The sequence below is a fragment of the Malaya genurostris genome, chromosome 2 (assembly GCF_030247185.1).
Source record: "Malaya genurostris strain Urasoe2022 chromosome 2, Malgen_1.1, whole genome shotgun sequence".
Lineage (NCBI taxonomy): Eukaryota > Metazoa > Arthropoda > Insecta > Diptera > Culicidae > Malaya > Malaya genurostris.
The window spans coordinates 53,172,496-53,177,495 of NC_080571.1; the positions used below are offsets into that span (position 1 = coordinate 53,172,496).

Sequence of the window (5,000 nt, forward strand, 5' to 3'; positions counted from 1 at the left end):
ACATCTTAGACGAGTATGGTGATATATGGTAAATAAAAACTTGAAAAAAACTTAAAAAAAATAAGCACGTCATCGAACGATCAAGTCGTTCGAGACGTGCTATACAGTCCTAGTACGATACCTCCACTAGGTCATGTACTATCCACGGGACCGATTACCAGAGTAGAATCAGTTGGCAAGAGACATAGAATGTCGCACTATACCACTATATGGTATAGTGATATAGTGCGAAAAGTTTTACTGTCAGTGCTGAAAAAATTCGTTATCACAATGGTGACTCGAGCTTACATTGAGACAACACATATATCATCGTCCACCCAACGACGATTGTCGCTAATTGAATCATAACAAGTATCATGACTGCCGAACCCTTTCAGTATCATTGGAAATTGATTTCATGAAAATGTAAACAAAAGTTATCCCCCTATCACCCGGCGATGAGCCAGTGATAGACGACAATATTTGTCTCATTCGACATTCAGTTGAGCATCAACGGTATCATATTCATTCCTGAGAATCATCGTCAACCGGGTCGATTGGGCCCTTCCAATCATACGCAGTTCCCAGCGCCCTGGAGAATAAGTCTTTGTTTAATTTAATAAGTAAAATGTTTTCCAACGTATCTTTCCCAAGGCCAGTGCGTTGATTAGAGAGAACCAAGGCAAGGGCACTGAAAGACCGTTCAACAGAGACTTGGTTCGATGGTGTGGATAGTACAACCATTGCTACTGCATATATCTCTGGGTGCGTAGTCTTACGGCGCAACCAATGGTCCCACACGTTGTAGTTATGTTTTTGGCGTGGCTCTAGGTCCAAAGACTTAACTTGTTGAAGAAACCCGGTCTCGCAACCAAGATTCACGGATTCACCAAACATTTGCGTAAGATACTGATCAAAATCATCGGTAGACTCTGACGATTCTCTACTTGTACTAGCCGGTGTTTTACCCAGTTGGCAGATACGTTCCCATGTATCGACTATGTATTGCTGAATTTTATCTTTTTCCTCAGCCGTGAATATTTTAGAACCTCGATAGTTGAACCTTGGATCCAGGTATAATGCCATCTGAACCGCCTTCAATTGGCGCAAAATGTTCAATCTATTGTTCAACGACCGAAGTAAATGGGGACTGAAAGAGTTTTCGCGAACTTTCTGTACCTCACTCGTTGCCATCAGCCATGCCATATAGAAGTCAGATAACGACACGTGCTTCTCTTGCATTTGCTTTGTGCAGATGTACAACGGCTTAAACGTATCATAGTAATGCTCAATGAACGACCATTGATTGGAAAGGTCTAGTTCGGGAAAATTATCGGCCAACTGGTTAAAAAACCTTTTTTGGTGTACGAACGATTCCATCATTTTGAATATACCACCCCATCGTGTCCTACTCCAGACGGGTGGGTATGAAGCATCGTAGCTTTCAAACTCTGACCGGTACTTCACCAGCTTACATTTTCTAGCAACAGCAGTGATGGCTCGGATAGACTCATCGGATTTATCAACAACATCCAGTATTGCAAGCTGTAAGGTATGCACGGCACATCTCACAAGAGTAATCCTTTCGGACAGTTCATTGGCCAGTTCAGCAGTAACGTTTCGTTCACACTGTTTATCATCCTCTATCACATCCGACTCATCCAGCTCATCTATGTTCGTACCATCAGCCTGCTGCTCTGTAGGCATTACGTACGTATCATTGTTTAATTTTCTAACCGTTGCCACCATATTAGCCCCATTGTCGCATGTCACGGAAAATATGTTCTCAAGAGATAGCCCATAGTCGGCCAAAGTATCCATAACTTTTGATTTCAAGAACACCGCTGTTTGACTTTCTTTGATTTCGATCATACCAAGGGTACGAATGACCACCTGCTCGTCTAGGGCATACTGTACATTGATGCCTAAGATATGGCGATTGTGTCGGGCAGCAGAATCTATTTTCAAGCAGACGAGCTTGCCTTTCATCTCATCTATCAACATTTCTTTTAGACGACAGGCAGTCTTCGAGAGATGACATTTCATTGTGACACGGTTCAAAGTGCACCCAAGAGTCGTTGTAATCGGTTTCAGTAAGTCTTTGAAGCCTTCCCACTCGAAGCAGGAAATAGGAAGATGATGGAAGGTCGTCAGCTTAACTGCTGACGCAATTAGTAACTGCCGGTCAATAGCTATCAAACGCTTAGGAATTACTCTTTCCTTCTTCTCCATTGGATAGGCAATTGTAAGGAGATTGTTTGCACATGCACGTTCCGTATGTACGGTACGAAAGTGACGGATGAAGTTGCCAGGGGCAAATCTACTCTGGACGTATGGACATCCTGACGCGGGATCGATGTTGCAGATAGCTTTATCGCCCTGTCTTACTACCAATGACGACGCAATGTCCGTCAGTGACCGCTGCAGCTTATTGCGGTCTGCTCTTGTTGTAGGTGCCATCGTATAAACACCACACAAAATTTAGTCGTTAATGGTTTAACTCTAAATACGCTCCTCTATCTAAACACACACACTTGATAAATACTTCTTTGATCAATATTGAATTCGCACTATATCACTATAACCTTGTCTGAACCGGATTCGTTCGGAATACGATACGAAACCTGACAGACTCTCCCTCCTACGCCTCCGACAAGTGCCGGAAGCAACGGTGGTATCTCATTGTTGCCCGGGAGATAATATTTTACCCGAGCTCCCACCTATCTGGCAGTGGGCCACGGTAGTGCACCACTTCACCAGCGCTCATATAGCTATTCGCCTCTCTGTTCGTACCTGTCCCTCCAAACCGTAGTTAGCAATTCCAACAACCTACATATTTTCAGTTAGCTTTTCCAACAACCTATCCGATTTTTTTTTCTTAGCTAAGTCCAACACTTTTTTAGTTATTCCAACAACCGATTTAGTTCAGTCAACACCCGCATTTTTTTTCCAAAACCCAGCTGTTTCACATATGGTAGTGCCGTCCCCGCTCTGTCGAATGCAATTGACGTGAGCGTAGTACGCGGGATAGGTGATAAGTTACGAACGTAGGCGCAATGCCTATCCGTGCGGGATATGTGCCAGTTCGTACATGGGTAACATGCTGGAAGGCCGCAGCATGAGAGGCATACGCTTAGTAAACCGGGTTGACCGGTTGCAACTTGGTCACATTTGTATGGAACAAAAAATTTGTGCGCAGATTTTCCAAAACGGACTTCACGTCGTGAAAGTACGTCGCAAAACTACCAGAACGCACCATATGTCGTTACGTTCGTTTACCAAAGTAAGCCGTAACAACGATTTTAAATAATGCCTCTCGGTACGAACCATCACCATGGACACGTATATGGGCGGTCCGCTGTCTATGCCGCATCGATAGGCGTTAACGGTTAACACTGTATACATAACTACGGACGCGTATACGGGAGCGGTTCGCTGCATGTGCATCGCTGTTAGGCGTTAGCCATAGATACGTTTTCAACCAATCACCAATCTTAAACCACTCGTGCACTTAACAATTGTTACGACATGTACGACCCAGAACTTTATATCACTGGGTCGATGTGATCAACAGATGGAAACTTGGTCAAGTAACCCGGTTGCAAAAACTGGTATTACCAGGGTTGAAAAAAATCGAACCTCTCTACTGAAAATCAGTCATAGTGAAATATCAGTCACATAAGCTGACCATGATATTCATGTCACTTATCACTCGAGTGTCTTTCGGTGAAGTGATACGCAACTGATTATCAGATACGTAGTCCTGATATATCTACTTCGGTATCAGTCAACCCGTGTTAGCTCTATGACCGAGTACGTGTTTATCACCAACCACCAATCACCATTCACTAGACTGCTTGGCACTGCAGCCACCAACCACCAAGCATGCCACGCACCGACTGTAGTACCATATGTGACAACGTTGTGCGTGCACTCACTCGCTCGGCTACTCATCCATGGAACTATACCCTGCAGTGCATACATGGTATGCATGCTGTCGTTACCTATCGCACCATATGTGACAACGTTGTGCGTGCACTCACTCGCTCGGCTACTCATCCATCGAACTATACCCTGCAGTGCATACATGGTATGCATGCTGTCGTTACCCATCGCACTTTTCGTGTTTATCAGTGGGTCACATCACACCAACGTTTACCATATGTACATATGTTTACATATTGGAATTGTTGATAAACCAGCAAGCATGGGTAGTCTGAATAGATCGGAATATAAAGACTTCCTCTGCCACTCGCAACCCCCAGCCTGTAAACCTATCGTTTGTAGGGGGTCTCAGGTATCGAGATTATATATTGATGCTCAACAATGCCACCAGCGTTCCAGCATATTAGCGATGTACTTGCTGTATGACAATGCATACGGGCTCTGTATCAATAAAATGCCAACGTGAGATCACACTAGCAAGTCTTGTAGAGTTTTATGCCATATGATCAACGACCACCTATAGGATACACTGTCAGCTCGGTTTGGTTACGACCTTAGAGGCGTTCAGGCATAATCCAACGAACGTAGCGTTATACCACAGTCCGGTCGAACTAGTATTGAGCCATTGGTTCGTTCCTATGGTTCCTCTCGTACTGCACAGGAATACCGTTAAGACAGTGATTATATACACACCAGTAGGGTAAAACTAACCTGTCTCACGACGGTCTAAACCCAGCTCACGTTCCCTTGAAAGGGTGAACAATCCTACGCTTTCTTAAGCCCCCTTTTATACAACTTTTACGTAAACAACATTGATGAATGTATCAACACATCTTGCACGCTAAGACAACTTGCCGACGACAGCGTTGTGTCCATTATAGGACCCAAAGCTACCGATCTCCAAGGACCATTACAAGATACCCTCGACAACTTGTCGACATGGGCTCTTCAAATGGGTATCGAGTTCTCTACGGAGAAAACTGAGCTGGTCGTATTTTCAAGAAAGCGAGAACCAGCACAATTACAGCTTCAACTAGGGGGTGAAACCATAGCTCAGGCCTTCACATTTAAATATC

General features: G+C 44.2%; 1 pseudogene; it reads right to left on the reverse strand.

The window, feature by feature from the left end:
• Nucleotides 1-4,172: 4,172 nt before the first annotated feature.
• Nucleotides 4,173-5,000, reverse strand: part of LOC131433503 (large subunit ribosomal RNA) — a 6,491-nt pseudogene continuing 5,663 nt past the window's right edge.